Here is a 22923-nt window from a genome sequence, read left to right as displayed (position 1 = left end):
GCAATGCGTACCACCATGTGGCTGCCAAAGAAAGGGAGACGAGTAGCCTGGCCAGTAACAGATGTTGTCTGTGGTCTTTGGATAGGATAAGACAATGTTAGTTCAGTTGACCTTTCATACACATTAACACCTAACCCACATACACATCGAACATCAAGCCAATTCCCCCTTCTTCCATGACCTTGTTTTCCACTCATGTTGTAAGTAGCCTTCCCCTCTTATAACCTGCTGTTTCACAACCATAAGCCCACAGCTGTCAGTCATCTGTCACTAAATGAACAATCACTATTTATTTTCTCAGATAGTGTGCCTGAACAACACTGTGATACCCAACGATTTTTAACCCCTTCATGACCCAGCCTATTTTGATCTTAATGACCTGGCAATTTTTTCCAATTCTGACCAGTGTCCCTTTATGAGGTAATAACTCAGGAATGCTTCAACGGATCCTAGCGATTCTGAGATTTTTTTTTCGTGACATATTGGGCTTCATGATAGTGGTAAATTTAGGTCGATAATTTATGTGTTAATTTGTGAAAAAATCAGAAATTTGGCGAAAATTTTGAAAATTTCGCAATTTTCAAATTTTTTATTTTTATTCTGTTAAACCAGAGAGTTATGTGACACAAAATAGCTAATAAATAAAATTTGCCACATGTCTACTTTACATCACCACAATTTTGGAAACAACATTTTTTTTTGCTAGGAAGTTAAAAGGTTTAAAATTTGACCAGCAATTTCTCATTTTTGCAAAAAAATTTACAAAACCATTTTTATTAGTGACAACCTCACATTTGAAGTCAGTTTGAGGGGTCTGTATGGCTGAAAATACCCCAAAGTGACACCATTCTAAAAACTGCACCTCTCAAGGTGCTCAAAACCACATTCAAGAAGTTTATTAACCCTTCAGGTGCTTCACAGCAGCAGAAGCCAAGCAACATGGAAGGAAAAAATGAACATTTACCTTTTTAGTCACAAAAATGATCTTTTAGCAACAATTTCTTTATTTTCCCATGGGTAAAAGGAGAAACTGGACCCCGAAAGTTGTTGTACAATTTGTCCTAAGTACGCCAATACCCCATATGTGGGGGGGGACCACTGTTTGGGCACACGACTGGGCTTGGAAGGGAAGGAGCGCCATTTGACTTTTTGAATGAAAAATTACTCCAATCGCTAGCGGACACCATGCCACGCTTGGAGAGCCCCTGTGTGCCTAAACATTGGAGCTCCCCCACAAGTGACCCCATTTTGGAATCTAGACCCCCCATGTAACTTATCTAGATGCATAGTAAACACTTTGATCCCCCAGGTGCTTCACAAATTGATCCATAAATATGAAAAAGTACTTTTTTTCCACAAAAAAATTATTTTAGCCTCAATTTTTTTAATTTTTACATGGGCAACAGGATAAATTGGATCCTAAAATGTGTTGGGTAATTTCTCCTGAGTACACTGATACCTCACATGTGGGGGTAAACCACTGTTTGGGCGCACGGCAAGGCTCGGAAGGGAAGGAGCGCCATATAACTTTTTGAATGGAATATTAGCTCCAAACGTTAGAGGACACGTCGCGTATTGAAAGTATGTAGTGTATGTCAGGTTGGTATGTGGTGTAGTGTACATCACATCAGGATGGTGTGTGGTGTCTAGTGTTGAGCGATACCGTCCGATACTTGAAAGTATCGGTATCGGATAGTATCGGCCGATACCCGAAAAATATCGGATATCGCCGATACCGATATCCAATACCAATACAAGTCAATGGGACATCAAGTATCGGAATGTATCCTGATGGTTCCCAGGGTCTGAAGGAGAGGAAACTCTCCTTCAGGCCCTGGGATCCATAGTGAGGTGTAAAATAAAAAATTAAAATAAAAAATATTGATATGCTCACCTCTCCGGCGGCCCCTGGACATCACGCTGGTAACCGGCCGGCTTCTTTGTTTAAAATGAGCGCGTTTAGGACCTGCGAATGACGTCGCAGCTTCTGATTGGTCGCGTGCCGCTCATGTGACCGCCACGCGACCAATCAGAAGCCGTGACGTCATTCGCAGGTCCTTAATTCCTAGAATTAGGAGTTTAGTGAATGAGAATGACGTCGCGGCTTCTGATTGGTCGCGTGGCGGTCACATGAGCGGCACGCGACCAATCAGAAGCCGCGACGTCATTCGCAGGTCCTAAACGCGCTCATTTTAAACAAAGAAGCCGGCCGGTTACCAGCGTGATGTCCAGGGGCCGCCGGAGAGGTGAGCATATCAATATTTTTTATTTTAATTCTTTATTTTACACATCCCTATTGATCCGATACCGATACCCGATACCACAAAAGTATCGGATCTCGGTATCGGAATTCCGATACCGCAAGTATCGGCTGATACCCGATACTTGCGGTATCGGAATGCTCAACACTAGTGGTGTCATATAGTGTACGTCTCAGGTTGGTGTGTGTGTGGTGTGGTGACAGGATGGAGCTGTCAGGCGCAGGTGGGGTAGGAGAGGAGCAAATGGAGCTGGCAGCCGCAGGTGATAAAGGAGTGCAGGGGGTGATCAGAGAGCAGGGGGTGATCGGGGGGGCAGGGGGTTATCAGGGGTTCAGGGGGTGATCGGGGGGGCAGGGGTTGATTAGGGGGGCCAGGGGGTGATCACATCACCAGGGGGACATGGAGCTGTCAGGCACGGGGTGGCAGGAGGGGAGCAGAGGAGAGGACGAGTTGTAGATTGAGCCGGCAGCAGGTAATCAGGGGGTGATCAGGGGTGATCAGGGGGGCAGGGGGTGACCAGGGGGCCCGGGGTCATTGGGGTGATCACTGGGGGGGTGATCACCAGGGGAGGATGGAGCTGTCAGGCGCAGGGGGGGTAGGAGAGGAGCAAATTGAGGCGGCAGCAGGTGATAAAGGAGTGCCGGAGGTGATTAGAGATTGGGGGGCAGGGGGTGATCAGGGGGGCTGGGGGGTGATCACCAGGGGAGGATGGAGCTTTCAGGCATGGGGGCAGGAGGGGAGCAGAGGATAAGCTGTAGATGGAGCCAGCGACAGGTAATGAGGGGGTGATCAGGGGGCAGGGGGTGATCAGGGGGCAGGGGGTGACAAGGGGGGCCGGGGGTGATTAGGGGTGATCACTGGAGAGGGTGATCACCAGGAGAGGAGGGGCTGACAGGCGCAGGGGGGTAAGAGAGGAGAAAATGGAGCCGCCAGCAGCAGGTGATAAAGGGGGGCAGGGGGGTGATCAGGAGGACAGGGGGTGATCAGGGGGGGCAGGGGGTGATTAAGGGTGATCACTGAAGAGGGTAATCACCAGGGGAGCAGGGGCTCTCAGGCGCAGGGGGGGGCAGAAGAGGAGCAGAGTACCAGCTTCAGATGGAGCCAGCAGAAGCAGGTGATCAGGGGGTGATCAGAGAGCAGGGGGTGATCAGGGGGGCAGGCGGTGATCAGGAGGGCAGAGGGGATGATCCCAAGGGGAGGATCGAGCTGTCAAGCATGGGGGGAGAAGGGGAGCAGAGGAAGAGCTGTAGATGGAGCCAGCAGCAGGTAATCAGGGGGTGATCAGGTGTGATCAAGGGGGCAGAGGGTGACCAGGGGGCCGGGGGTGATTGGGGTGATCACTGGGGGGTGATCACCAGGGGAGGATGGAGCTGTCTGGCGCAGGGGGGTAGGAGAATAGCAAATGCAGGCAGCATCAGCAGGTGATAAAGGAGTGCAGGGGGTGATCAGGGGGGCAGGGGGTGATCAGGGGGCAGGGGGTGATCAGGGGGCAGGGGGTGATTATGGGGGCCAGGGGGTGATCACCATGGGAGGATGGAGCTGTCAAGCAGGGGGGAGGAGGAAAGCAGAGGACGAGCTGTAGATGGAGCCGACAGCAGGTAATCAGGGGGTGACCAGGAGTGTTCAGGGGCAAGAAGTGATTAGGGGGCCAGGGGGTAATCCCCAGGGGAGGATGGAGCTGTCAAGCACGGGGGGGAGGAGGGAAGCAGAGGACTAGCTGTAGATGGAGCCGGCAGCAGGTAATCAGGGAGTGATCAGGGGTGATCAGGGGGGCAAGGGGTGACCAGGGGCCGGGGGTGATTGGGGTGATCACTGGGGGGTGATCACAGGGGAGGATGGAGCTGTCAGGCGCAGGGGGGTAGGAGAGGAACAAATGCAGGTGGCAACAGCAGGTAATAAAGGAGTGCAGGAGGTGATCAGAGGGCGGGTGGTGATCGGGGGGTTAGGGGGTGATCAGGGATCAGGGGGTGACCAGGGGGTCAGGGGTGATTAAGGGTGATCAATGTAGAGGGTGACTACTAGGGGAGGAGGGGCTGGCAGGCACAGGTGGTTAGGAGAGGAGAAAATGGAGCCGGCAGCAGGTGATAAAGGGGGTCAAGGGGGTGACCAGGAGGTGATCAGGGGGCAGAAGGTGATCAGGGGTGTCAGAGGGTGATCAGGGGGGCAGAGGGCGATCAGAGGGGCAGGGGGTGATTAGGGGTGATCACTGAAGAGGGTGATCACCAGGGGAGGAGGGGCTGACAGGTGCAGGGGACGGTAGGAGAAGAGAAAACAGAGCAGCAGCAGGTGATAAAGGGGGGCAGGGGGTAATCACCGGAGCAGGGGGTGACTAGGGGGTCCAGGGGGGAGTGAGCAGAGGTTGGGGGGAGTGGAGGACAGGAGAGGGGAGGCACCTGTCCTCAGCAGCAGCGGTGGTGCTGACAGTGGCAGTGGAGGAGGCAGCGGCAGCGCTGTGAAGAGGTGTGCAGCGGCGGCGATCGCGGTGTCTGGGGGGCAGGTGAGCAGTCAGGCACCTTGCTCCTCAGCTTCCACGGATGGAATGACGCTGAGGAGTGAGGCAGACATTGTTTTTTCCACCCCATCACATCTGATTTGAGGGCTAGCGTCACATGGAAGCTAGCTCCAATCAGATCTGGGGGGTGACAAAAAGGTCACCAGGAGTGATCGTAGCCCCGGGGGGCAAAGTCACCCAACCTGGGATCAAGTATAGGTCCCCCTGCACCTGCGGTAACCTTTCATTAACCCCGGTCACCGGACCGCAGTAACGCAATCCTTCTGTGACACAGCATGTGCGTCACAGGTCAGATTGGCACCAACGTTCATGATGCATACGCTGTGTCACAGGTCGAGAAGGGGTTAACCCTGCTGTTCTGTTCGGTCTGGGGAGACCTATTTTGAACTTTGGTATTTTTTGGGGTGTTCAAGATGCGGTTCTGAAACTTGTGGTTGATTGACTTAAATGAGGATGGGTCGGTCGGCCACGGGTTTCAGAGCCGCATCTTGAATATTTTAAAGAATATTGAAGTTCAAAGTCGGTCATTTTTGACCAACAGAACAGCAGGGTTAAGTGAAAATCTGGTCTTCTAAATTGCCACTGAAGCACAGTTTTATTGCAAACGATTTGGGTTAGCTAATCGGCACCCAGGCTACACTTCAATATTAGGCATAATGATTTTGAAGGGGAAATCTGGCCTCATGATTTGTCACTGAAACACAGTTTTATCACAAACAATTTTTTCACAAACGATTTGGAATATCTATTTGGGCCTCGTGGCTGTAACCCAACATAAGGCCTAACTATTTATAAGTTGAAAACTGCCCTTCTGATTTGCCACTGTAACACAGTTCTATCACAAATGATTTGAAATAGCTAACTGGACCTCATGGCTGCACCCCAATATTAGGCCAATTTTTAAGTGGAAATCTGACATTTTGATTTGCCACTGAAACAGTTTTAGCACAAATGATTTGGAGTAGCAAATGGTGCCTACGGAGACTGCCACACAGTTTTTGCACAATCTACTTTGATGCTGGAAGATTGATTTCACACAGGACACAATTCTATCTATTTAACTGACAAGATCACTTGCAGCAGCAGCACTAGCTCAGGAGTGACCTCTCTGCACTTTGAAACTGAGACAATGGCGCCAGCAAAACAAGATGTCCGCTTTTTATATGGCCAGAGACTTGTGACTTCAGCAACCAGTCACAGGAGACCTTGTGTCATAATGTTGTGGTTGGTGTCTGTGCACTGATTGGAATCAACACGCATAACGTCAAGGGAAAACAAAAAGAGCACTCTGCTCCTCTAACCTGTCCACACGCTCTTCTAACCTCTGCACACCCCCTCCCCTCATCAAACATGTCTTCCTGCCCTCTCCCTCTCATAATTCAGCACCACTATCCTAGCCAAAGTAATAACCAAACTGTTAGCGGAAAAGCGATGATTTACCAAACTTGACCAAATTTTGATGACTTTGAGTAAAAATGCTTGTGAAAGCGAGCACAAGTCCGAATGTGCTATGTTCATGCCAAATTTGAGACTGGCGAATGTTTTCCAAACAAGCTCATCAATACCTTCACAATGTAGTGCTGGAGAAGAATGTTATCAATACCATGAATGGCAAGAATAAACAAATCAATTTTGGAACAAATCAAGCCAGATGTGTCAGTCAAAGGAAGGATCTCCAAGATATGACTTGTCTAGTTTGGACACATCATATGAATAAATCAATCAGTGAAGAAGGACATCATGGTCGAAAGAATAGAAGGAACAAGGTGAAGACCATGACCAGTAACCTGATGGCTTGATACAATCAAAATAATGGCGGAGAAGACTCTAGTAGACCTATCTAGGCTTGCACAAGATCGATCTTCCTACAGAGCGTTCATGCATGATGTCGTCATGTTTGGAGTTTGAGCTGAAGACCATTTATAATAATATAATAATTCAAATTATGATATGTATGAAAAATTAAATTATTGATGAAAAAATATATATTTCATGGAAGACTCAACTTGACATGGAAGACTCTACTTGACCTATCTAGGCTTGCGCAAGATCGATCTTCCTACAGAGTGTTCATCCATTATGTCGCCATGGCTAGAGTTGGAGCTGAAGACCATTAATAATAATGTAACAATTCAAATTGTGATATGGATAAAGAAATAAAATCTTGACAAAAAAGATATCTTACATGAAATACTCTAGTAGACCTAACTAGGCTTGCACAAAAAAGATATCTTACATAGAAAATAAATATTTTTAAATATTAGTTATTACCCCCAATTATAAAAGTTAAACTAAACTTCAAGATTCCTTCTCTATTTTTTCATTGGTCATACCCCTAAAACCTGGCATTGATGCCTAGGAATCTGTGATTTCTCCTTATGTTTTCTCTTTACACCAATACACAGTCTGTATGAACAACCCAGTAAAAGTGTTTGCTGCCTTTCTGTCTTCCCTGTGATATGATGCAACTTGTGTAATCAGTACTAAGTGAAGATTTGGATGTTATTCTCTATAACTGGATGATCTGCTATGAAACCTCTGGATTTCTAAAGCTGGATTCACACATCTGCACACTGCAGTCTGAGTACATATTGCAATGAAAAGTTGGTCATGAGTCTCTTGACCAGAAACCTTATATATCCCTATGAGTTTGGGTCAGAAGACCCATCGCTGATCTGTACATCATGATCCATACTTGAACCATAAAACACATGAGTGAAAGTTTGTAGTTGATACTCTTGTCCAGTCAATAAGTTTACTTGAATATGATTATTTCATGGGAAAAAATATGCTATTTGCTTATTTTTAAGATATAAAACAAGCACTTTGTAATAATACTATTTAGTTTATTTTCTTATTACAAGTGCACAAAAATATTACTTATCCTGGAATAAGAGCAAAAATGAGTATTCGCTACCAGTAATAATATACTGAAATGCTGGCTCTTATTCCAGTGCGCTATAAGGTTAATTGATATTCAAGGGCTTTACACTGCAAAGTGTTTACAGAAGCCATTAAGCGTATATCAAAAATTAATTTATAGAAAATGCTGTTTTAATACCTTGACATACGTTTGCAAGCATCCTCATTTAATGCACGTCACAAAGAAAGGTTACAAAGTTGTTGTTTTTTAGATAATAATTGCAGGATGTTCTAACTAAGGCCATCAGACACAATTTTAGCAAGCAGAACACGCATTTCAGAAAAAATAAAGACAATAACAAACATTTTAAGAACTTTGTTTCAAAAGCTTTAAATTCTGATACAGGAAAGATAAATATCTTGGTACCGTGTTAGCCAGTAGATAGAAAAATATTTAGAATTGAGAGTCCTCAGTGGTTGATACCTTTTAATGGCTAACTGAAAAGATGGTAAAAGCTTGCAATTTGTTACCATCTTTTCAGTTAGCCATTAAAAGGTGTCAACCACTGAGGACTCTCAATTCTAAATATTTTTAAATTCTGATATTAATTTAAAATATTGTTTTTTTGTTTACTTAGGGCTCATACCTATGGTAAAGCCTGTGAGTCGCTATTTGATTAACCCCTTTGGGTACCCTGCTGGATATGTACGTAATGGTGAATTGTAATTTACCTCGTTATTCCATACATGTGCTGGTGCCATATGCAATGACTTGCACTAACCGTACATGTATAAACTTCAACAAAGAGAGATTGCTCACTCTGTCTGACCATTGGCACCCCATAGCATGATCGGGTGCATATGCATTGCTTTGGCAGCCATAGTCCTAATAATGTACTCTGTGCCTACTATATACAGCAGTATATCTGATCCCACCAGACTGGATTTAGGTCTCCAATTGAAATAATTATTTTTCATTTTTCTCCACTCACTCCACTTTAGACTGCTACAAATTCTTCCAGCCATGACACATTTAGCAGAAAGTAATATACATACGTCTATGAGTGATCAGTTCTACAGCATTCTCCACAGTTTTTTACCCACGTATACACTGTGCCAGATGATGAAAAAAGTGAAATAGTACTGCCCTGGTGCCCTGCAAAGTACCATTAACCTCATTTAGCAACAGTATCCTCAAAAGTTAAATATATTACAGTAATAATGTTTCCCTTTATGTCCCACCTCAGAGTCGAAATGTCTCTATCTATAGCACCCATACACTATTAGCATCTCTCTTTATACCCACATACAGTATTAGTGACTGTCTTTGTGGTCAAATCCAACAATAAAACCCCATCTACTGTGGCAAAAATACAGTAGTATCATACACCATTTCTGCCCCATACAGTAATAGCATCCACCTCTTTTTTGTCTAGATGTAGATGGAAAATTCTATATTGTTGCTCCATAAATAAATAACTAAGTATGAGCTGCGACAGGAAATATTAATATCCTCGTGAAATAATAGTATCCACCATTCTGGTCCCAAAACAGTAATATTTTCTCCCAATTGGATCGATTTATTAATCATGTAATCTCATTGATTCAATGCAGTAATAATATTCCCCAGAATTGGCCCAGTATAGTTGAAATATACCCCAATTGGCCCCTTTAGTAATTATCTCCCCCATTTTTCTTGATAAAGTAATAATGCAACATAAACTAATTAAGTTCAGCATTTTGGCCTCCATCCAGTAATAATGTGCCCCATCATGCATTAGTGTCTTTCATCTTGGCTCCTATCCTGGAATAATTTTCTCCATCCTGGCCCCCATCTTGTAATAATATCCTCCAACCTCACCTCCATCCTGTAATAATGTCCTTCATCCTGTTATAACTAGAGATAAGCAAACCTTTCAAGGTTAGGTTCGGATTCCCAGAAAGGAGATCAGTTTTCTGAAACGTTCGCCGACGGCTCGACAAACATATCTCAACCCTGTTAGATTTAGGAGGCAAAACCAAATACATAGACAACACCTTAAGACAAAAAGCTTCCCAAACCGCTAAAATTACAGGCAGATATCAGGAAAAGTGGCATCAATTGACCCACAGTAGAAATATGCAAATGGCACAGCAGCAGGAGGCCATGCATGAGGTATAAGGGTCTGGCCCAGCATTAACCACTTGAATTTGAAGTATTAATAAGAGCCTGATGGATAAGGGAGCAGTGCAAGCCTTCTCAGCTGGGAGACCTCACATGTCATGCAACACCTCCAAATTTGTATTTATTTTTTTTATTCCAGTCACACTCAGATGGCACAAACATCAGTTTATAGACTCCTATTGATAGAAAAATGTAAGAATAGTAACACAGGTAGTTGACTGATCAATTGACCCACAGGAGAACCTCCAGTAATAAAGTAGGGACAGCACTCCACAAGTAGGTGAATTTACATCTTCTTTATTCTGCCTTTTGTTGCGACGTTTCGATCCTACAAGATCTTTAACAAGCACACAGTACAATAAAATAACTCCCCTTAAATACTATAATCACCACATCTTCATGAATCACCACAAATCAAAGAGCAAATACAATTTTACAAATATACACATATATCAAGCTTAAAAACACCCCAAATGATTATATGTCCACAAAGTACCTCTTTTATAGAAAAACCGCCCCCTCCAATTATCCATCCAGACATTATAATAATCATCAGAGCCAAAAAAGTCCACGGCCTCTATCAAACAACAACACAGTTGTAACCAATCGTTGCAGCACATTTACGTCGTCATAACAATACTTGTCTTGGTTGTCCTCTCGATCCTCCCAGTTATTTCCTCCAGTCAATCGGCGTATGTACTATCCTGCGCAGACTCAAGCGTCTCCTTCTGATTACCGTAGTTGTAAACCGGCTTACGTCATTTAGGTACTGCGCATGCCTCAGCATCTCACTCTGATTGGATTCAGAATGTTTCATTCATTTAGATACCAGCTCTACAGCATAATCACATATGCATGTAGCGCAGACAAAAGGGAACCCTATGCCTAGTATACAACCAGCATTACAATGTAATCAGCGTACGCAAAAAATGCAAACCAAAAAAGACAGCCCTATGCATAATGTATAACCCTTAATCTCCACATAAACTATCGTGACTTTCTATCCAACTTAACCCTTCATTATCCCATTAGTATTATACCTCTAGGACTAAATGAACGGTCTTCAACTCTCATTGTACAGTAGTACAAAACACATATGGTTTAATACAGAGACAGACCTATCCAGGCTCATACATACATACAATGTTATGTAATATAAGAAGCCAGAGCACAGCGGGTAATCCTCAAAAGATTAAATATAACAATTAAGTCATAATAAACTAGATTAATCTCTATTCTAAACCCCCTTAAAACTAATAACAAGGACAATATCCCATAAGGATATCCCAGTGCGCTCTCGCCTATACAATACATCCCATGTACAAGATAACAATCTAATCTAATATTATTCACCTGTCGAAACCAATAGTATATTATATAGTGCAATTGATTTTCACAATAAGAAATATCTTATATAATTTTTCCTTTTTCCTTAAAGGGCCACACCTGCATAACACATCAATACACAGACCCTAGAATTCAAATAATGAAACATACAGCAGCATGGAGAATAAGCACAGAAATATTGTAAGGTCAAAATCCATAAACAAATGTCAGTCTCCAATAGACACCCATCATATATAATCGCCCATCAAATAATAATGTCTATACCATGATCTCTAAAGGGATTGCACTATCAAGATCATCCATCAGGGGAATCTCGGTACTATTGTATCCATACTTATCGACCATATTTGAACCCAATCATCAGATGAAAATTCTATGTTTATGATGCCAGTAAACAAAATTTGTTATACTGTACGTTCATGTTTACCCCCCAGAGGTAAATGTTTGCCAGCCCATACACTTTGGCTTGATTGGCTTGCTTTCTGCGGCATCACAGGGGCTATAAAGAGGCGTTCCCGCCGACCGCCATCTTACTACTGCTGATCTGAGCCTAGGGAGAGGTTGCTGCCGCTTCATCAGAAGAAGGGATAGCGTTTGGCAGGGTACATTAACCCCCAAACCGCTTGTGCTGTAGCGATTTCCACTGTCCAACACCACCTTTTCTTTGCAGGGACAGTGGAGGCTAGATTTTTCTTCATCAGCTCTGTAGCTTATTGGGCTGCCCTAGAAGGCTCCCTGATAGCTGCATTGCTGTTTGTACGCCGCTGTGCAAACCAACTGCTTCCTTTCTGCTCAGCTATCTTGTTTGTTTGTCCACACTTTTGTGTACAGCAGTCTTTTTTTATTGCTGCCTGCCATACTTTTCTGAGATTATTGTAGGGAGATAGTAATTGTAGTACAGTCCATTTTTTTATATATATCTTCAAGCCACTTTCTGCCCCTGAAACTGTGTAGTGTAAAACAGTGGGCCTGTATTTTTCTGCACTGTCCCACACCTAAAAAGGGAGATTTATATTGCCAATCAGTGCATCTGCGCCAGTCCTGTCTTCGGTATCTCTGTCAGTCATTTTCTGCCACAGAAACTATACTGTAATACAGTGGGCCTGATTTATTCACTAGTCTCCCATATAAAAAAAGGGGAGATTAATATTGCCTAATCTGTGCATCTGTGCCAGTCCTGTCTGTGGTATCTGTCAGTCATTTTCTGCCACAGAAACTATACTGTAATACAGTGGGCCTGATTTATTCACTAGTCTCCCATATAATAAAAAAGGGAGAATAATATTGACAAATCTGTGCATCTGTACCAGTCCTGCCTGTGGTATCTGTCAGTCATTTTCTGACCACAGAAACTATGCTGTATTATAGTAGGCCTGATTTATTCACTAGTCTCCCATATAAAAAAGGGGGAGATTAATATTGGCAAATCTGAGCATCTGTGCCAGTCCTGTCTGTGGTATCTGTCAGTCATTTTCTGCCACAGAAACTATACTGTAATACAGTGGGCCTGATTTATTCACTAGTCTGCCATATAAAAAAGGGGAGATTAATATTGGCAAATCTGTGTGGATCCCCCCAGACACAGGGCCACGCGTTTCGGTACCGGGCCTCTCTGGTTCGGTTCTGAGGTGGTCACGGTGGCAAGACACGGTCTGCGACCCAGCTAAGGGGCGTCCAATGAAAGTAGTATTGCAGTCTGTCAAGGGTTCATGACGCCACCTGTGGTGTTCGGTCAGGGTGAGCGACGCTGCTATGGGGTCCACAGGGGTGATGGAATGGCAGCTGGATGGTATACCTTCCCACAGGTGAAGTATGTCCCCAAGGCTTCCCAGTAAGGTGGATGGTGATGGTGTGATGTACAGTCAATAATGAGGACACAAGGTTGCAGTCTCTTTACCTCTTTACTGAAGGCTTCAAGATCCTCTATCCAGAGTACGTTTAACAGGGCTATCAGAGACCGGCCGGTCCGATGGGCACATCCAGAGTTTCCTTCACAGATGGAAATCGTTGCCTACCACTAGCGCCGGTGTGTTGTAGTTCTATCCTGCTGAGCATTCGGAATAGTCCTCACAACTGCTGTTCTCGTTCGTTCGTTCTCTACACCTCTCTCTCATTCTTTGGTTCCAGATGTTACTAGTTTCTAACGTCCCCCAGGTATGTTATGGCTTGGACGCCACCCGATGACGGGAAGGCTTGGAGGTCTTCCGGGACCCTAGAGACGCCCCTCTCCCAATGTTGCCCCCTATGTCTTCGTAGGTGTAGAAGGTAGACAGCCAACCTATGACTGACTGTCCAGCGGAGATTGAAGTAAGGCCTGAAGTCAGTTACTCCTACGGTGTTCCAGCCACTGACAACGCGCCTCAGTAAGATGTTGCCTTTCTCTCTCTCGGCACAACTCTAACTGGCTCTCCTTTGTGCTTGATCTCGTTTACACGGTTCCACAATATCCTTCCCTTCGTGTCTCTTTCTTAGGATACTGCCGCAGGGTGTGCAGGCGCGGTTCCATCACATTCTGTTCTGTTCGCTAGGCACCTGCCAGGTTCCCACGCCTGAGAGGGGCCTCCCTGTGCCTTCTCCCTGCAACACCCCCTGCCACGGGATGTTGCCTGGTTCCAACCCAGTCAGCTTCTGACTAACTTCCTCCCCAGCCCCTAGTTTTACAAGTGTGAGGAGTGGCCCAATAAATAAAGCCTTTTTCTCCCCCTAGTGGCCGGAGTGTGAAGTGTAATGTGTTCTGGTGATACCTGGTCAGGAGAACTCCTTAGTGCCATCAGACGTACCGCTGCTCCCCTTAGGGGCAGAGCGCCATACTGCAACGACCAGGTCTCTGGGGCGCTGCATGTGCATCTGTGTCAGTCCTGTCTGTGGTATCTGTCAGTCATTTTCTGCCACAGAAACTGTACTGTAATACAGTGGGCCTGATTTATTCACTAGTCTCCCATATAAAAAAGGGGAGATTAATATTGGCAAATCTGTGCATCTGTGCCAGTCCTGTCTGTGGTATCTGTCAGTCATTTTCTGCCACAGAAACTATACTGTAATACAGTGGGCCTGATTTATTCACTAGTCTCCCATATAAAAAAGGGAGATTAATATTGCCTAATCTGTGCTTCTGTGCCAGTCCTGTCTGTGGTATCTATCAGTCATTTTCTGCCACAGAAACTATACTGTAATACAGTGGGCCTGATTTATTCACTAGTCTCCCATATAAGAAAGGGAGATTAATATTGGCAAATCTGTGCATCTGTGCCAGTCCTGTCCCAGAGCTTCCAGCAAGACAGAATTAATTCACACTGATAAGCTGGACAAACATAGAAAGCACAGAATGGATAAGTCCACAATCTATGGACAGAAAAGGGCAAGCAAAAACTTAGCTCAGCTGAACTGGTCAGGATAACAGGGAACTCCAAAGAGATGTGAATCTCAATATTGGCAAATCTGTGCATCTATGCCAGTCCTGTCTGTGGTATCTGTCAGTCATTTTCTGCCATAGAAACTATACTGTAATACAGTGGGCCTGATGTATTTACTAGTCTCCCATATAAAAAGGGGAGATTAATATTGGCAAATCTGTGCATCTGTGCCAGTCCTGTCTGTGGTATCTGTCAGTCATTTTCTGCCACAGAAACTATACTGTATTACAGTGGGTCTGATTTATTCACTAGTCTCCCATATAAAAAAGGGGAGATTAATATTGCCTAATCTGTGCTTCTGTGCCAGGCCTGTCTGTGGTATCTACCAGTCATTTTCTGTCACAGAAACTATACTGTAATACAGTGGGCCTGATGTATTCACTAGTCTTCCATATAAAAAAGGGAGATTAATATTGGCAAATCTGTGCATCTGTGCCAGTCCTGTCTGTGGTATCTGTCAGTCATTTTCTGCCACAGAAACTATACTGTAATACAGTGGGCCTGATTTATTCACTAGTCTCCCATATAAAAAAGGGGAGATTAATATTGGCAAATCTGTGCATCTATGCCAGTCCTGTCTGTGGTATCTGTCAGTCATTTTCTGCCATAGAAACTATACTGTAATTCAGTGGGCCTGATGTATTCACTAGTCTCCCATATAAAAAAGGGGAGATTAATATTGGCAAATCTGTGCATCTGTGCCAGTCCTGTCTGTGGTATCTGTCAGTCATTTTCTGCCACAGAAACTATACTGTAATACAGTGGGCCTGATTTATTCACTAGTCTCCCATATAAAAAAGGGGAGATTAATATTGCCTAATCTGTGCTTCTGTGCCAGGCCTGTCTGTGGTATCTACCAGTCATTTTCTGTCACAGAAACTATACTGTAATACAGTGGGCCTGATTTATTCACTAGTCTCCCATATAAAAAAGGGAGATTAATATTGCCTAATCTGTGCTTCTGTGCCAGTCTTGTCTGTGGTATCTATCAGTCATTTTCTGCCACAGAAACTATACTGTAATACAGTGGGCCTGATTTATTCACTAGTCTCCCTTATAAAAAAGGGTGATTAATATTGGCAAATCTGTGCATCTCTGCCAGTCCTTTCTGTGGTATCTGTCAGTCATTTTCTGCACAGAAACTATACTGTAATACAGTGGGCCTGATTTATTTACTAGTCTACCATATAAAATTGGGGAGATTAATATTGTCTAATCTGTGCATCTGTTCCAGTCCTGTCTGTGGTATCTGTCAGTCATTTTCTGCCACAGAAGCTATACTGTAATACAATGGGCATGATTTATTAACTAGTCTCCCATATAAAAAGGGAGAGATTAATATTGCCTAATCTGTGCATCTGTGCCAGTCCTGTCTGTGGTATCTGTCAGTCATTTTCTGCCACAAAAACTATACTGTAATACAGTGGGTCTGATTTATTCACTAGTCTCCCCCCCAAAAAAAGATGAGAGTAATATTGACAAATCTGTGCATCTGTGCCAGTCCTGTCTGTGGTATCTGTCAGTCATTTTCTGCCACAGAAACTATACTGTAATACAGTGGGCCTGATTTATTCACTAGTCTCCCCCCAAAAAAAAAGATTAATATTGGCAAATCTGTGCATCTGTGCCAGTCCTGTCTGTGGTATCTGTCAGTCATTTTCTGCCACAGAAACTATACTGTAATACAGTGGGCCTGATTTATTCACTAGTCTCCCATATAAAAAAGGGGGAGAATAATATTGGCAAATCTGTGCATCTATGCCAGTCCTGTCTGTGGTATCTGTCAGTCATTTTCTGCCACAGAAACTATACTGTAATACAGTGGGCCTGATTTATTCACTAGTCTCCCATATAAAAAAGGGGAGATTAATATTGGCAAATCTGTGCATCTATGCCAGTCCTGTCTGTGGTATCTGTCAGTCATTTTCTGCCATAGAAGCTATACTGTAATACATTGGGCCTGATTTATTCACTAGTCTCCCATATAAAAAAGGGGAGATTAATATTGCCTAATCTGTGCATCTGTGCCAGTCCTGTCTGTGGTATCTGTCAGTCATTTTCTGCCACAGAAACTATACTGTAATACAGTGGACCTGATTTATTCACTAGTCTCCCCCCAAAAAAAGTTGAGATTAATATTGGCAAATCTGTACATCTGTGCCAGTCCTGTCTGTGGTGTCTGTCAGTCATTTTCTGCCACAGAAACTATACTGTAATACAGTGGGCCTGATTTATTCACTAGTCTCCCCCCCAAAAAAAAGATTAATATTGGCAAATCTGTGCCAGTCCTGTCTGTGGTATCTGTCAGTCATTTTCTGCCACAGAAACTATACTGTAATACAGTGGGCCTGATTTATTCACTAGTCTTTCATATAAAAAAGGGGAGATTAATATTGGCAAATCTGTGCATCTATGCCAGTCCTGTCTGTGGTATCTGTCAGTCATTTTCTGCCATAGAAGCTATACTGTAATACAGTGGGCCTGATGTATTCACTAGTCTCCCATATAAAAAAGTGGAGATTAATATTGGCAAATATGTACATCTGTGCCAGTCCTGTCTGTGGTATCTGTCAGTCATTTTCTGCCACAGAAACGATACTGTAATACAGTGGGCCTGATTTATTCACTAGTCTCCCCCCAAAAAAAGTTGAGATTAATATTGGCAAATCTGTACATCTGTGCCAGTCCAGTCTGTGGTATCTGTCAGTCATTTTCTGCCACAGAAACTATACTGTAATACAGTGGGCCTGATTTATTCACTAGTCTGCCATATAAAAATGGGGAGATTAATATTGGCAAATCTGTGCATCTGTGCCAGTCCTGTCTGTGGTATCTGTCAGTCATTTTCTGCCACAGAAACTATACTGTGATACAGTGGGCCTGATTTATTCACTAGTCTCCCATATAAAAAAGGGGAGATTAATATTGGCAAATCTGTGCATCTATGCCAGTCCTGTCTGTGGTATCTGTCAGTCGTTTTCTGCCACAGAAACTATACTGTAATAAAGTGGGCCTGATGTATTCACTAGTCTCCCATATAAAAAAGGGGAGAATAATATTGGCAAATCTGTGCATCTGTGCCAGTCCTGTCTTTGGTATCTGTCAGTCATTTTCTGCCACAGAAACTTTACTGTAATACAATGTTAGGGCTAGCGGAACGCACCAAATAATAAGACAGATAGAATATGGTGCGTTCGCAGCCCAGGGTCCACCGTGCAGAGATGGAACCTGCTGCCAAGTAATGACGGACTGTATGGCAGTACTCATAAGTATACACACGTGGGTTAAACTTCACCCAGCGTGAAGGAAGCGATCCTGTTGCGTCACAGGACCGCGGTACCCCACATAGAGCGCGAGCAAGTAGTCAGCGAACTCAACCCCAACTAGGATTGAAGTCCGATTAGACCCTTGCTGGCACAACACCGCAACTGGGTGTGTAAGGAAACTAAATAACAATATTAAGGCACAAGAGTGCATGCGGTGCCGCACTGACGAACGCCACTAACTACCCAGGCTTGGGTAAGGAAAGCACAGAGGAAGTGCACGGCGCCGTACTGGCGGTCACAGCAACTGGACGCCGTAATGTGTGATTTGTGCTGTAGGATAAGTCGGGCGCTAGATAGCAACCATACACCTTCCGCGAACAGACATTCAATAGGGTAGGGGTATCCAAGGACGACTTGCACTCACAACATACACACATTAACAATTGTACACTAGCGCATGGCCGTGCGGTCATGCGCAGTTTATATAGTTGCAGCACAGGAAGTGGCCACAGAAACTTTGCCCTTCCAAGACCTGCCAAGAGAACCAATGGAATGTGCTGCAGAGCCTGAGCACATGACCCTCGATCTCCAACGGGAGATCTTGCCCTGGGCATGCTCAGTGTGTGCAGACAAGGACTTAGTCCCAGAGAAGTCCGCTCGCTGCTGACCAGCACTGGCTTTAATGGCGGAAGCTGAAGAAGCAGCAGTAACTCTCTGTACAGAGTGAGACTGAGCAAGACGCTGGGACCGACGTCCCTGCTGAGCAGACTCCACTGCGGCTGGATAAGAATGGGAGACCGCAGCGGAGATGGCTCGAGATTCCCCCTGTGCAGAAGCGGGAACTCGAGACCTAACATTACCCCCCCTCCTAGGGCCCCCCCCCCTCCTTGGGCCTCGCTACGCTCGAAGGCAGCAATGAGCTGTGGGGCCCGAATGTTTTCAGCAGGCTCCCATGACCTGTCCTCTGGGCCATAACCCTTCCAATCCACCAGATAGAACTTTTTGCCGCGTACCACCTTGCACCCCAAAATAGCGTTCACCTCGTAATCGTCCGTAGACGAACCCGATGTCCCGGCAGATGACTCGGAAAACCAGGACATGTATACGGGTTTCAAGAGGGACACATGAAAGGTGTCGGTGATACCCAAGCGTGGAGGAAGAGCCAAACGGTAGACCACAGGATTAACCCGTTCGAGAACCTTGAAGGGACCCAAGTAGCGAGGAGCAAACTTAGTGGACTCAACTCGCAGCCTGATGTTACGGGAGGAGAGCCACACCAAGTCGCCAGGAGCAAAGGTCGGAGCGGATCGGCGGAGGACCTCATTCTCTCCTTGGAGGCCCGAATGGCATCCTGCGTGCGGTCCCAAATGTCCCGTGCCTCCACAGCCCAGTCTGCCACCCTGGAGTCAGCAGAAGACACAGGCATGGGCACAGGAACACGCGGATGCTGGCCGTAATTTAGGAGGAATGGAGTCTGATCGGTGGAGTCTGCTACGGCATTGTTAAGTGCAAACTCTGCCCACGGTAGCAAGTATGCCCAGTCATCCTGCCTGGCAGAAACAAAATGTCGTAAATATGTGACCAAGGTCTGGTTGTCCCTCTCTACCAACCCATTCGTCTCGGGATGATATGCCGAAGAGAGATTCAACTCAATACTGAGTAGACGACAAAGCTCTCTCCAGAATCGAGACGCAAACTGGGGACCCCGGTCACTAACAATTTTGTCTGGCATACCGTGTAGGCGAAAGATATGCTTGACGAACAAGACAGCCAACGCCCGTGCAGAAGGTAGCCGTGGAAGAGGCACCAAGTGCACCATTTTGGAAAAATGGTCAGTGATCACCCAGATAATGGTGCAGTTACGAGACTTGGGTAAGCCCACCACAAAGTCCATCCCGACCATCTCCCAGGGCCTGTCCGCCACCGGCAGAGGATAAAGCAAACCAGCTGGCTGTTGGTGAGGAGTCTTGTTCTTGGCGCAAGAGACACACGCCCGAACATACTCTGCGACATCACGAGCCATATGCGGCCACCAGTATGTCCTCGCCAGTAACTCAGATGTCCTTTTGGTACCAAAATGTCCACCCACCCTGGACGAGTGTGCCCAAGAGAGAACCTCCGGTCGCAAACTGGATGGAACAAAAGTCTTGCCCGGGGGCACAGACTCTAGCGAAACCGGGGCCACAGTTCTCAAGCTCTCGGTGGGGACAATAAGCCGAGGCTCCTCCTCCTCCTCCGCAGATGACACAACGGAGCGAGAGAGAGCGTCGGCCCAAATGTTCTTCTCCCCAGAAAGAAAATGGAGGGTGAAATGAAACCGGGAGAAGAATAAGGACCATCTGGCCTGACGAGAATTCAACCGCTGGGCTGTCTGCAGGTACACCAAATTTTTATGGTCTGTGAAGACTTGGAAGGGAAAACGTGCTCCCTCCAAGAGATGTCTCCACTCAGAGAAAGCCAACTTCATGGCTAGCAACTCCCTGTCCCCGATGGAATAATTCCTCTCTGCTGGTGAGAAGGTCTTGGAGAAAAAGAAGCAAGGATGCTTCCGACCTTGAGCATCCTTTTGGAAGAGGACTGCTCCAGCACCAAGAGAAGAGGCATCCACCTCCATGATAAATGGCTTATCAACATCGGGGCGATGTAGGATGGGAGCGCTAGCGAAGTGTGACTTTATAGAGTTAAAGGCCTTGGAGACCTCCTCAGACCACAATTTGGGATTCGCCCCCTTCTTGGTGAGGGCAACCAAGGGAGCTACCAAAGTTGAGAAGTGCGGAATGAACTGGCGATAATAATTAATGAACCCCATAAAGCGCTGCACTGCTTTAAGAGAATGGGGTTCCTGCCAGTCCATCACAGCCTGTAGTTTGGCAGGATCCATAGCCAATCCCTGGGCAGAGATGATGTAGCCCAGGAAAGGTAAGGACTCCTGCTCAAACATACACTTCTCCAACTTGGCATAGAGGGAGTTTGCCCGTAGGAGGTCGAAGACTTTGCAAACATCTCTCCGGTGGGAGTCAATATCTGGAGAGTAGATGAGAATATCATCCAGATAGACTACGACCGAGGTGGAAAGCATATCCCGGAAGATATCGTTCACAAAGTCTTGGAAAACGGCTGGGGCATTACAGAGCCTGAAGGGCATCACCAGATATTCATAGTGCCCATCCCTGGTGTTAAAAGCCGTCTTCCATTCGTCCCCCTCACGGATGCAAATCAGGTTGTAAGCACCCCGCAGATCTAGTTTAGTAAATACCCTTGCTCCCCGAAGCCTATCGAAGAGCTTAGATATCAAGGGCAAAGGATACTTATTTTTAATGGTGATGGCGTTAAGACCCCTGTAGTCTATGCATGGACGCAATTCCCCATTCTTCTTCTGCACGAAGAAGAACCCTGCCCCAGCAGGTGATACTGACTTCCTAATGAATCCTCTTGCCAGATTTTCCTGGATGTACTGTGACATTGCCTCCGTCTCCGGGAGAGATAGCGGATAGACTCGACCCCGGGGAGGCTCAGCACCAGGCAAGAGATCAATAGGACAGTCATAGGGGCGATGGGGCGGAAGGATCTCCGCCGCCTTTTTGGAGAACACGTCTGCATAAGACCAATACTGCTTGGGGAGAGAGGAAAGATCTGCGGGTACCTCTGTAGCAGCAACCTGAACGCACTCCCTCTGACACCTACCCCCACAAGATTCGCCCCATCCCAGGATTCTGCCAGAGGACCACTCGATATGAGGGGAGTGGTACCGTAGCCAAGGTATTCCCAACAGGACCTCATCAATTCCCTCAGGAATGACGAGCAGAGATATAATCTCCTGATGAGATGGCGACATGGACAGAGTAAAAGGGATGGTCTGGTGTGTTATCTGTGAGGGCAGTGTCGACCCATTCACCACTCGTACCGTTACTGGTTGAGCTAGCATAACCAGGGGTATTGCGTGACGTTGGGCGAAGGCAGAAGACATAAAATTGCCCTCCGCCCCAGAATCCACGCAGAGCTCTACCGAGTGGGAGAATGAGCCTATAGTAATTGTCCCCTTAAAGGACAATTTAGAGGCAAACGTCGCCGTGTCTAGTGTACCTCCACCTACTACCACTAGACGCTGACGTTTCCTCGACCGCTGAAAACATCTGGTGGCTAGATGCCCTGACTGCTGGCAAACATGACAGACCTTGAGTGCACAAGCGGTCCGGGACTTAGATCCCGCTTGAGACACTTCCCTGGCCTCATGTGACTCAGGAACCAGGACCGGAGATTCCAGAGGTTTGGCGAAGGTAGGAGCCAGCCGAAACCTCTGCCTACACTGGGCTCGCTCTAACCTCCGCTTGTTAAAACGGAGGTCAATTCAAGTGGAGACAGTTATTAACTCCTCCAGTGTGGCAGGATCCTCCCTAGTAACCAGAGCGTCCTTAACGTGGTCAGCCAGGCCCCTCCAAAATATGGGGATAAGAGCTTTATCCGACCAATCCAGCTCAGAAGCTAAAGTGCGGAATTGGACGGCAAAATGACTGACCAAGGACTCACCCTGAGTTAATGCCAGCAGTTGGAGCGCAGTATCATGGGTGACTTGAGGTCCTAAAAAGACCTGTTTCAGAGTGCTCAGAAACAGCGGAGCACTCTGCACCACATGATCGCCACGCTCCCACAGCGGCGTAGCCCATTCCAACGCCCTGTCCGACAAGAGAGACACTATAAATCCCACCTTAGCCCGCTCTGTGGGAAAACGTGCAGCCAGGAGCTCGAGGTGAATAGAGCACTGACTCACAAATCCCCTACAAAATTTGCTATCACCAGAAAATTTTTCTGGCAGCGGGAGGCGAGAAAATGTCGGAGCAGGGGTGGCAATGGACAGGGTTGCTGCAGCCACGCTAGCAGCCTGTACAGCAACAGCGGTAACATCCACAGCTGAGGTTGCGCTCTCAAGAGCCGCCAACCTACCCTCCAGCTGCTGGATATACCGCAAGGATTGCTGTTTGTCCGTCATTACTAGCCAGACCCTGGCGCTAGTGTAATGTTAGGGCTAGCGGAACGCACCAAATAATAAGACAGATAGAGTAAGGTGCGTTCGCAGCCCAGGGTCCACCGTGCAGAGATG

The sequence above is a fragment of the Ranitomeya imitator genome, chromosome 3, assembly GCF_032444005.1.
Source record: "Ranitomeya imitator isolate aRanImi1 chromosome 3, aRanImi1.pri, whole genome shotgun sequence".
NCBI lineage: Eukaryota > Metazoa > Chordata > Amphibia > Anura > Dendrobatidae > Ranitomeya > Ranitomeya imitator.
Note: the sequence above shows the minus strand (reverse complement) of the source record.